The 12,806-nt window shown below is 45.3% G+C and overlaps 1 protein-coding gene across 5 annotated transcripts in view; it reads right to left on the bottom strand.

The window, feature by feature from the left end:
- Window positions 1–12,806, bottom strand: part of TEP1 (telomerase associated protein 1) — a 2,409,067-nt gene that overhangs the window by 2,088,630 nt on the left and 307,631 nt on the right. The window lies entirely within an intron of this gene.

Genomic DNA, 12,806 nt, shown 5'->3' with positions numbered 1-12,806 from the left:
GGCAGGAAGCGTGTAGAGGGGACATAGAGGGAGAAGCTGGAGCCCTATCGGGTTGGAGGCAACTAATAGCAGAACTGTTTGGGCCTTCGTATGATGCACCAGGTGATGATGACTCAATAAGCCGGCAGAAGAAGACTCCCCACCACAAGAGGTGGAGACTAGTAATGTGAGAAAGTAGGCTCGGGAGGGGGAAGGGACAGAAAAATACAGTGAGCGAGAATGTAACAATGTATGTGTATTTGTGAGCAAGTTATGTATCCACTTTAAATTTAGTTTGGTTTGTTATTTGGTGTTTGAATAAAATTAATAAAATTGTTTTTAAAAATAAAATAAAAAATGTATACTTTATTTTCTCTCTTTTTATTTCTATTTTCAGTTGTTCTGCCGGATACCCTGTTTTCTTAATTTCTCGCAGGGTTTTCCTATGCTCTCTTTTTCTTTTGTGTTGGCTCATCAAAGGCATGAAGATGTTTTTGTTTGTTTCTCTCCACTAAATCTCTGGGCAAAAGTGTTGCCCAGAGAAATTTAGTAAAACTCTTCGGGTCACATTCCAGTTTCCAGATATATTCAGGAACCTCTTTTAAGCGCTTGTTGAGCTTAAATCCCCCATCTTTATATTTCATGACTCTGATTTTCCCTTTTTTCCCCTCTAAGTTCTGAGTTTCTCTTTCCATTTTTGTTCCTAGAATGTTTTGGAACGAGAGCTCGAGTCTGCTGTGGTCACTGCCTTCTTCCCGTTTTAGAGTAAGAACGGATGGCGATGCGTGCAAGTTCTTGGATACAAAAATACTTAAATACAAAAATATAGAGGGGACTTCCCTCTATGCCATGTTTTATATGCTCCTTGATCTCCTTCTTGTTTGCTATTGACCATTCTGAGGTCCCATCGTTCCATAAGTTCCTGCCACATTTTTCCCCTGCTTATCTTCCCAACATTCAAGTGATATGCCTCTCCCTTCTGTGGATATAGACAGTCTGTGTTAAAATCTCCCGCCAAGATAATATTGCTAGAGGCTGAATTCACTTTCACTGCTTCCAGTAGTAGGCCCAGATTTTCTCGAAAAATGTCTAATTTTGAGCTGGCAGGGTTCCAGTATATGTTTATCAACACCCAAGTTGAAGGTTTCTCTTGTAGGTTTATTTCTGCTCTACATGCATGAATACCTAGGGGATTTTTCCATATTTCCACTAGGTTTTTGAAAATTTGATTCTTGAGAGCTATGAGCAAACCCCCTGATGGTCGTCCTAATGATTTTTGTAATGCTGGTAGGCAAATAACTGTGTACTTTTCAATGCTTAAAGGGTTCACCAACCAGGTTTCTTGTAGTAGAACAGCATCACCCTGATTAAATAAATGTGCCTGTGTTTCTTTTGCTCTAATAGAGCTGGAACCCCACGAATTCCAACTGAACACATTTAAATCATCTTTTCTAAAGTCGCTGCGTGCCCAATCCTAGTTTCTGCAGTACATGTGAAAGGATTTCTGGAAGAAGCGTAAGAGTATTTTCTTTTGTATCTGGTTCTATCTCTTTGCTTCCCCCTTCCATTAGGTGCAGTTCATTTAAGTTTTCCCTTCCCTTATTTTTTAGTATTGGGGTATTCTGATGGTTGATGGTAGTATTTCTTTCTGTATCGTTACATGAAACCTCCAGCCCATAGGATTCTAGCTCCACAGACTCTTGTAACATGACATTTTTTGCATTCTCGGAGGTAAGTATCAGTTCCACCAGGAAGGGGTCATGCGACATTGGAAATTTCACACTCTCTATGTCTTCAGATGCTAAACAATGAAGATTTTATGCTCAGTATTACTGCACGACTCAGTGATTTATGTTGCCCTGGATTGGAACGCAATCTCAGCCAAACCCTTTGGATGATATGATTTTTTAACTTATTTTGTTTCTGGTATTCGCTGGTTTTGGAAGGCGTCTGTGTTATTGGACGGGCATCATTGTGAAATCCTGGGCTGTTTAATTTTACTGATTTCCGTTCAACATTATGAGTTTTGTTTTCATTTGTTACAGAAAGTTTTGTTTCCATCAAGATTGTGGCAGGGATTTGGCTCAACGGTGGTACACTAAGGTCCTTGCCGATCTTCTGTTTCATGGTTTCAAAGATAGGAGCAATTTTTATGTTATTATCGCACTGTGCTGTGGCGATATTATTTACATGATTTTTCTTTTTTTTTTTTTGGCTGAAGATCTTTTTTCAAGAAGATAGGGGCTCATTTTATTGCTTTTGTTTTAAGGTTTCTTTGAGAGGCGCCATCCAATTGTTTACTGGTTTGTAGTTTCCCTAACTTTGGTTGATCTTTACAAGCATTCTCCTCTGTTTTTGTCCTTGAATTGTGGCTCGCCTCTGCCTCATTCTCAGTTTGCAGACCAATACTTGCTTTTGTGATTGCTACAGTTTCTTCCGTTTTATTGCTTTTTCCTGTTTTGATCTTTTCAAGGTTGTTTTCAATTTGCTTCTGATTTCTCTTTTCTTTGCGTATCTTATTTTTTCCTGAGGGGGTTTGTAAATCTTTAATATTACATATTGTACTTTCCTGTTTCACCCTGTTTCCAATGGTTTTAAGGTTTGTCTGAGGGTTTACTCTTTCCATTTTTGTTGTCTTTCAGCCCTTTCTTTCGGTTTTTCTTTGTTTTAGGATGCATTGATTTTGACCTCTCTCTTCGTGCGAGACGTTTCCTCATTTTCCTCCTGCCTCTTGAGGTCTGATCACAGGGATGCTGCCAGTCTGGAGTTGTTTCCATTTTCTTTCCCGTTTGCTTTTTCTGGTTGCGATTTTTGAACACACTCTTCAGTTTCCATTTCTCCTTCTACTACATTTGCGACCCTTCGAAATTCTTCCAGCACCGAGTCTGAGAGCGGTGTGTCGTCTAATGAATATTCTTGGATCTTCTCTGCAGTTCTTTCTGCTTGGTTTGGTTTCCCATTTTCTTTCAGTACAGAGAGAACCTCTTCTAGTAGTTTGTTGTTTTGTTTTTCCATATCATTTTTTTCCATCAGGCTTTGTTGAATGGAGGATATATCAAGTCCTTGTTTTACCATTTCTAGCTTTAAATATCGAAGCGGTAGGGTCAGGTTTGTGTTGGTTGCCGCCACCAAGCCAACTAGGGATGAATCACAAAGTGCGATTTCTTTTGTCATCTCTAAGAGTGTCCTATTTTGTGATTGTACATCCATTTTTAGCATTTCAAAGACTGAAACCAGTGAGTTGAGAACAAAGTTTAAGGGTTTCAGTGTTTCTGTGTTTGGATCTGTTTTTATTTTGGCATCTTCATGATGACTATGTCCCTTTGTTCATTTGAAGTTTGTCCTGCATTTTCAGGTGACTGAGTGTGTTGATGCTACCACCTTTTCCCCCTCATTTGGTATCGTAGCTTCGTTCCCCAGATTTACTGGTGATATGAAGATTTCCGTGCTGGAGGAAGGGGTTTGAGAATGCCTCGGATTTTCCCAAAGGATAAGTGACTCTCCTTCGACTCACTGACTTTTGTGTCATTTTTTCCCAAAGTGATTTTCTATTTTTTGTTTAATTCTTTTCATTGTTGTGGTATACTCTAGACCCTGTTTCCATTTGTTTGTTATTGCAGCACTAAGGTTCTTCTTCTTGTGGCTGTCCGCCAGGTGTGCAGGTAATTCTTCTGCATGTATTAATGCTTGAATTTGCTAGGGGGTGTTTAAGATTGGGTTTCCCTGAGTATGTGGGTTTACGGAGGTATCTGCTTCGTGACTTCCACTAAGGTATGACCCATCCCCTTCTCTATCCATATCTCTCGTACTGCGCAGTTTCATTTCAACTTTCTAAGTGCAGGCGTTGTTTGAACGATTTTAAGTCAGTCACTTCTTGAGAAGAGCCCTCTGAGTGCACTGGGCAGTTTTTTGTGAGATTTGTAGCAAACTGCCTCTATGCCCCACCCTGAGACACAATCAGGCAGGTAGAAATCCTCTCCACCGTTGGAGCGCCAAGTCATTTTGCTAGAAACGGACGGGATCAAAGGAGTTTACTCCCGCAGTATCCCACTCGCTCTGTATGTCTATTGCAATAATGACAATTTCGGCGAATGGTGTACTCTGTGATAGGTTTTTGCCCTTCTTCTACTTAGTGGGCAGCATGGTTTTTATATTATTTCTGCATATGGCTCATTTAAGGCAGCACCCCAGTCGCAACAGAGTTAATCGTTCCCAGCTATACAATCACCCTTTTCACACTCGAACAGTTTTTTCTTTGTATGAGTTTACCGTCTCTTCCTTATATGTGGCTGTTTCTTCACATTTAGTATAGGATCGCTATGTCCCCGCTTTCTTATCAGGCAGCAACAAGTTTTACTGCCACTCCTCGATCTTGCCGGACTTTGTTTCTTTATGTCTTTTTGGCCGAGAGAAGCACCACGTTATATGCTGCCGCCGTTTGTTTGGGCCACTTCTCTTCTGGTTTCTTAAAAAGCGGCCAGCAAAGCAGCAAACAGTGAAACAGTCCTCATAGTCAATAGCTCGCCCTTGAGTGGCTCGGGCTTAACGCCGCAAAGGCGACAGCCCACTCCTTTTTTATTCCGCTTCCTGTGGGCGGAGCCTCGTGATTCAAAACGCTTAAGGGGCCAGTACTTGCACACACGGCCACTCACAGGCGCAGCTCTGCACACAAGAGCTCCATTCAGGATTCAAAGTTCAAAGTATGACAAACACTGCCATCTCTTTGATGGTCAATAGATGTATGGGATTTGGAACCTTACCAACATAAACAACGCAACACGTGCATCGGACAACTAAACCTCCACACAATAAAGAACAAAGCGAGCGCCCACTTAGAAAGAAATCGCCATCATCATATCAGAGATTTCAGTCCTGGAGAGATAGGATCCCTTGGCTTGAGGCCAATGACAAGTTTTGCAGTCATGTTCTGGATGAGTTGCAGAGGGCAGAGACTAGAAGCAGGCAGGTTTAGAAAGAGGCTGTTGCAGTAGTCCAACCAAGAGAGAACCAGAGATCTGGAGACAGTGAGCTTCTGGGGGGGGGGGGAGGAAAGGAAAAATACCTCTGAGGAGGCGCAGCTAGTAGTGTGACTTCTTAGAGACGTCAGAGATGTGAGGAGAGAGTGGACATGTTCATGTATTTAGTGACATGACCAAAGCATCAGCGCAGCTAGAACTGCTTGTATGCAAGTAAGTTGACCCTGGCTGTACCAGTTGTGATGCTGGAAATCCATCGGGGTGACAGGGCCTCCGTATCCTTGTCTTTTACTCTTCTTTATCGTGTGTTCGGTCGTGTTTTCCGTTCAGGAGTTCATGTGTGACTCCTGGCGGTGCAGCTCTCTTTTGGTTTGGTGTACAGACCCTTGGGATACCCTTATGGCACCCATGGGTGGGGGTACAACCCTGTGCCCCTAGGGTATGTTTTGGGCACCTGTGTGTGGCCCACAGAGCAGGGTATGGGCTGGTAGCAGCTCCATGCTGAATTTGACAGGTGCTCCGAGTATCCTCCATTTTGGGGATGCCCAGGCCCATCCACTGGAATCAGTTGATTCCTGATAGGAAACAAGATGGCCCCTGTGGCCTCTTGCTTTCTATTACCTGTTACCTTGTTTTCCAAAAGTCCTGGGAAGCCCTGACTCCGTCCCTTCCCCCTGACTGGCTGTTGGGTGGAAGTTTCATATATGGTGTTGTTGTGAAGTCCAGGTCAGACTGGCTGGAGCGTTCCCAGTGACTGTATGTTTTGGGTACACCCTGTGGCTGGGACCTGTGTGAATGGAGTCTGTGACGAATATGCATTCTGTGTTGTGGATGTCTAGTATCTGATGTTTGACACAATGACTGAGACTGCCCTGCCCGAAACTGGTATGAATGCGGTGTGGAGTGTTGAATGGCTGGGTACTTGTCCCAATACACATAACTGGAGAGAAGTGAATGGCCAGAATGCACTATGCACCTGATTGGTTGCCTGCATGAATGCCCTTCTGACCGGTTGGTTGCCTGAGTGTGACCCAGCAGAATGAATGGAAGACCAACTAGTATATCTGGGGGCCTCTCACTCCTAGAATTCGTGTTCAGAAGCTGAAGTCCACTACGAAGAGTAACTGGAGTAAAACTGAAGCTTAACCTTGAAGCCCTGCTGGAAGAGAAGTCTTGCTGCTGCTCTACTTCGTCGATCTGAAAGCTGCTGTGTCTCCAAGGACTGACCCAGAGAGGACCTAGTTAGGCGCCCTCTTCCCGAGCTACGAGGGACCATAGTGCACTGCTAATCTTTGCCAGTGCTCCCTGGTAGACAGACCTACGACAGGCTGCCGACCGGAAACCGGGACTGTCGTGGAATCACAAAGAGAAGGGCCCGGATACTGTTGTCCATCACCGTCGACGAGCGCCGTCGCCGACCGGAGCCGTTGTGCTCCCTTTGCCTAAGTAACATTTGATCCAAGGACGCTCTCGCCTGCACAGTCAACCGCTTTGTCCCGCCGGAGAAAGTCGAGGCCGCCGATGGGCCGAGGAGCATCCGCTGGTGGGTTTCCCGCCACCTAAAGACCACAGAGACGCAGACGACTTGACGCCCTTGCTGGGCTACAGTTCTTCAAACTCTTTGCGGTCCTGAACTATTGTCACCGAGGTGCCCTGCACACCTCTTACTTGCAGGACGTCAACGCTCCGTCGTCGCTGAGCACCGCTCGGAACGAAGCTGCCACCTCCCCATCGTCATCCAACCCTTTTCCTCGTGGGATCGCGACGATGCGTGGCTCCTGCTTTAAAGGGAGCCGCTCAAGAAGGATCTGTCGACGACAAACTCTGCTATTCCAGGTACATTGGGGATGTAGAACTATTTTATAAGGAAATAAGACTTATAGAACAATATATGGACTGGGCTTATGATATATCTTTACTTTAAAGGTTGCCCAGGTGGGGGGGGGATCTCCACACAGAATTGTGCCTAGTTGGTAGGGGCCAGTATTCTGCCAATTGTTCTAACCAACTGCTTTGCTCCTATGTCTAGTGTTGGTTACCTTTATTGAATGATCTGTATGACATTTAACCAGAGTATAGTTGATGCACTATAATGAGATCTGATAATAATTGTGGTACCACATAGAACTGTGTATATTTGCCATTATAGATTAACTAAGCACAAAGTGAGTTATTGTGATTGTATATAACCTTGAACTTAATTATATAAAGACTGTTTTAACTAATACAGTGTGTGGACATTCCTTTGTGGGGGCTTGGGGACTACACTGTACTTAGGAACCAGCCTGCATCACCTCCTGAGAAGCTAGGCCTTGATTGCTCAACCACGTACCAATAATAGAGAATCTTGGCTGGGGTCCTCTGTGCCTCTTCTCTACCATATAGAGTGCGGAAGTACAGAACCCCCCTCCAGTCTTTACGCCAGTCATGGACAATATGTTCTGCAGACACTCCTCATACCTATTTTCACACTTAAAGGGCCTTCTGCCTTGCCCCTGATGTAGCCATACTGTATTTCAACATTAATCGAGGAGTAAGATGGAAGACTATGGCTACTGTAACAAATACTGCACTCACACTGAAACACTGCAGGCACATTAGATGTTAGAACCAATTTTGTTTACCAGGAAACTAGTGATCAGTACGAGGGCGATATGGAAAGCCCCACTTGTAGGAATAGTATATAAATGTTTAAATAGGGAAATCTGAGACAGCGTTACGAATAAGCCCTAAATTTAGCATAAATAAAATACTAAAACGTGGTTATTAATTGGATGTTGATGAAATATATTGCAACAGGAAATGATTAGTAAATAAAACCTGTTACATGGTTTATTTAATCTTCAGTAGACTGTGCACTTTTCCCCGGTCTGGGGATACCCTCCAAACAGTGCTGCACTAGGAAAGGGCCACTAAGACCTGTAAGGGTGCAGTAGTAGGAGACCGACACACAGGTGGTATGCTTTTGGCTATAAACTTTTATTAGTGAGAAAATAAAAGAGAAAACCCTATCTGACTGTAGTTCTAAGAGGAGTTTCCCTGCCCCCAACTAATACTAAGGAGTCTGTCAGGATTTCAGTCTAAAGCAAAAGAGTTCACTGTCCTGTGTCCAAAACCTATTTTCAACCTTTAGACTATGACCAAGGAAAAGGGGATGGTCTTCTTGGTCCAGAAGAATGGCTCCCTTCTTCTGGATTACAATCAAAGTTCACTTGCAGAGGATGCAAAAATGAAATGTTCTCAACAACTGCAAATCAAAAGTCTCAAAAGGTTTCCTTGGGTTGGGGTTCCAGCAAGGAACATTGAACAAAAGGTCTAGTATCTCCAGAATTGTATGGGGCCAACTCACTTCCTCTGGACCTTTCTCAAGTTTCTCTGTAGTTTTCTCAATGCCAGGGCACATGTCTTTCTTCTCCTGGTCTTTGTCCAGCACTTCAAAATGCCAGGAGAATGACTCCCTTCTCCCGGCTACTTTTCACAATGTTCAGCAACACCAGGGGGTATTTCTAGCTTACCCTGTTCTCTCTCAGACTCTTCACAGTGCAAAGAGAATGACTCCCTGTGATGTCGGGAGACCGATAGAGTACGAGGTCCACAATCCCATAGGATATGGGAATGAGGCCAGAGGCAAGGACATACCATTGGACGAAAACAAGACAGACGTAGCCTCAAGGGGAGACAGTGGTGGGTACACCTCAGACCAGATGCACCGCAGTGTACATCGAACAGGACACGGAGACAAGACAATGGAACAGTCACAGAGGGAAGCAAGATGACCGTGCAGCGCAAAGGAGTTATTCCTGACAAGCATGCAACGACTTCACTACCTATATCGGTCTGGGATCACTTCCAAGGGTGTCGGAACAATAGTTTCCTCACATGTGGCAAAAAAAACAGTGCCTCAGACGCACAGAGGCATCCTGGAGGGCAGGCACAGAGAAACTGATTGTAGGGGGAGACGACTCCCATAAGAATTCACGTGAAACGTATGGAAAGCAGGGTGCTGATTGGACAGGGGTGAAGAACCAGAACATAAAAGCGGACAACCCCGATACATTGTGTATTCTGGATTTTCATCCATGTAGGAGCAGGACAACGTTCCCGCGACGGAAGAATACTGCTGGTAAGAAGTCTTGAGAGGAAGCACAGAGTGGGAGAAACCTATACCCGGTTCACTGTCCTGCCAGGTATTTCTTTTCTTGGGTCCCAGACCCCCTTGCCATGGGTCTCTTTTTCTCTCTTGTGATCAAGCAGCCCTGGTTTTCCAGTCTGCCAGGGACTGCATCTCTTTGTTGGGTGCCAGGACCCATTGTATGGGTTTCTCTCTTTGGTCCCAGACCCCTACAAATGGACTTCTTTCTCTTGTGTCGCAGACCCCTTTATATGGACTTCTTTCCTTCTTCCGTGATCTAGGCATCCCTGGTCTCCCTCTCCACCAGCGACTGCCAAGAAGAGGACTCTTGATGTCACTTTTTACTGTGGGCGGGTCCCATACCCGTGTCTCAGTGTGGCAAGGTTCCTTGGGGTTCCCAGTAAGCCTCCTGGTTTCCCAACCCCTCTCTGGGTGCTGTGACAAGTCAGGAATGAGAGGCGGACACAAGGTTATGATATTCTCAAAATCAGCCATTTTATTAAAAACGCCTCTCTACCCTATTCTGCAGAGGAATTTCCCTGCCTAGAAACTAAAACTAAAGATCTGTCTGTGTCAAGTATTCAGTAACTTAAAAGCCGTCCTTGTGTCCAAAGCATTCCAAGCTGACCCTCACACTAGAAACTGAACAACAAGGGGTTGTGATGTATCCTACGGAATCCTCACTAAACCTCTGCCTAAAGTCTCCTCCCAGGTGGCCAGGAAAAAGGCACGCACTTTCTGATCCTGACCTTGGGTGTGGTATTCTGGAGGAGGATCACCTGAGCGGAGAAAGTACCCAGGAGAATAAGAGGACTCCGTGGGGTGAGACATCGTAGTTGTCTTCCTCTAAGGAGGACATTTCCTCAATAACAAAGTATGAAAGGGCTTGCTGTCATAATGTTTTAGTTCCCCAAGTTGGACATTTTAATATGGGTAAAAACAATCATGTACCCCTAGGCAATGAGAAAAATGAAAACCCTTCTAAAACCCTGGAGACTTTAGAGCTAGAAGCTCCCCTAACTCCCAAAGGTACAGTGAAAAGAAGTTTGTGAATACTAACAATTCAAACTCTTAAGAGCTTTATTCCTCTATATAGCCTATCTTGTGATTGATCCTTATGATATTCCTTGAAAGAATATTATGGGGAACAGAAATTAGTTCAAGACCGGAAATCGAGGTAGGAAAACTAACTTTTTCATTCGGGACTTCCAAGTCCCATAATCCCTGTAGTCCTGGAACGAAGAAGAGGGCTATATAGGAACAAGGCTGCCGAGTGCAGCTTGTTAGTGAGAATGACCCACACATGAGGGAGACTGGGAGGCTTAAAAGGCAACCTCAGGTGCAGGCCATTAGTGAGCAGAGAGAGCAATTTAAGAAGCAGAAGCAGAAACTGGAGGAGGGAGAAGATGCCGGGTCCAATGTGAACAGAGCAGTAGCTGGTCCTGAGAGGGTCTCTGCCTCCAGAAGCCTTAATTGAGGAGGCCATGCAGCGGGAAGCGTGAGAGAGGGAGGCTTGCCCTCTGAAGACCTGTTTTGCAGAGGCTGCTGTGAGAAACCTGAAGGTGTCTCTCTAGCTAGTTCCCGGGGATCTGTCATGAAGATGGCCAGGAAACGGCCATCGCTATTGGATCCAGTTCCTGGGGGTGGAACAGTGAGGGAGGATCACCTGGAGGGGGTGGGGGGGAGGGGTCCTCAGGGAGTGGCAGTGGGACACTGATGGGTGAGATGCGGTAGCCCCCTTCCTTCGACACCTTTTCCCCATCCTCTCTCGTAGGATATTCAAAACCACTGCCGCCCCCCGTTTCCAATACGGACACTTTCGCACAATACAAAGGACAACGGATTTAAAACAAAAACTTTCTACCCGACATGTCCCAATACAAGGGCCAGGCAAAGTCAGGCAATTAATCAGAATCACGCACACCTGACGGTCCTTTTCCTTCCCCACAGGGATAAAAGGTGGAGCCTGAGAGCACACAATGAACACATCAGACAGCACGACGAGACGGCTAAGCAGGCGCGGCAGTTCAAGAGAAGGAGAAAGGCAGCAGGAATCAAGAGGGTGGCGAGAAGAGAAGTGACCTTGCCCTTTTCATCCCAGACCCACGGAACCTTCGAGGAAGAGAGCCTAAGACCACGAACAATAGCACAAGTGTCTTGCAGTAGATGTCAATGGTACACAGGGCAAGCTTAGGCCGATACGCAGGAGCAAGGGATGCTCCCGCGACCGTGGTACCAGCCTTGACTCCAGAGACAACCTTTGTGCTAACAACATATACCTCAATCAAACCCTTATAAGGTTATCCCTAATATTAACAAGATCACAATAACACTGATTTCCCTCATAATCACTGTTGTGATAAACCACCTTTACATAGCACTTAACTGGTCCCATCCTTTATCATAACTTTTCTATGTCCAAAACAGTTCTCTCCAAACTCAATTTCAATATTCTTCAGCCTTCTCAGTTTGGAAGAGTTCTACCAACTCCCCACATTAACTTGCCGCAGTAGCAGGCCATTAGGGAGGGGCCTGTCCCAGCCGCTACCCGATACCTCTCCCTGAAGGCGGTTGAGATTGAACCCAGTGGCCTCACTAGCACTCAGGGAACGAGGTAACTCCTTTAAGCAGGTCCTAGCAGAGGAGAAAGACTTAAGGGACTACATGTGTCAGGAGGCACCGCCAACATGGAACACTCAATTAATACGTGGTACAGAACACCACAAACCTGAGGACAGCCCAAACCGCTTTGAAACATTTCAGCCTGCACTGCAAATTCACAACAGCAAGACTAAACACTAGTGTGTGTTACCTACAGAAAGACAAAGATGCAGAAGTATGCCCACGTGGTGGGTTAGCAGCTCTGAAGGAACGCCAGGACAAATGCACAATGGGAAACGAGGAACAGTGCAAGATTGCCTTTTGCAATACAATAAGAGCCAAGATGCTGCTGATTGCACAGGCGGCAATTAAACCTTCACAGAACCGCAGTACCAAAACCCAAGGCCATTACCTAATTGAAGAATCAGCTTCTCAGACTAAACCCTGAACAAAAACAACCAATAGGGGGTAAAGGGATGGGCCCACACATTGTAAGAAGGCAAAGAAGTCCAGCTCCTACTCCAGGAAAGATTTCTTGAGTACATTCAATCTCCTACTTTTCCTTTCTAGCACAAATAACAGATCTGGGAAGGAAAGGATTTTATGATGATGGTAATCAAGTTTCCCTTTCATATTTGCCGCCTTCACAATCCTGTCTCTAGCCCTGGTCTCCGCAACTTGATAATGAGTGATGGGTCCACCATCCGATCCCTGGGACTTGTCTGATGCACATATGTTGATCCTGGACCACATTTCCATAATTATGGGATCCTCTTCCACTTCCAAGTCGAATAACTCTGGGATTTATTTTGGAGCAGAGATAGATCCCCATATGGGGATCTATTTGGATCCCAAGATGGGAGGCCAATGAAGCTAATAAGTTTCACCCAGGCCACATTCTCAAATTACTCCAGCCTACGCTCCATGGCCTTATTTCCTCGGATTACTGTACAGGTCCCTGCCTCATCTGCTTCAATGTTGGAATTCTTTGGCTGCATTGCTGGTTGTGACAGGGTCAGTGACCTGACCTTGTCAAGAGGGGTTGGGGACCCCTCTCAAACAGAGGCCAGTGGCAGGCGGCTTACCCCAGGATTACTCAGTCCCAGTCCTGCCAAAGA

Source organism: Ambystoma mexicanum, chromosome 3p, assembly GCF_040938575.1.
Source record: "Ambystoma mexicanum isolate Mex_15411 chromosome 3p, UKY_AmexF1_1, whole genome shotgun sequence".
Classification (NCBI taxonomy): Eukaryota; Metazoa; Chordata; class Amphibia; order Caudata; family Ambystomatidae; genus Ambystoma; species Ambystoma mexicanum.
Note: the sequence above shows the minus strand (reverse complement) of the source record. Positions and strands in the feature narration are given on the sequence as shown.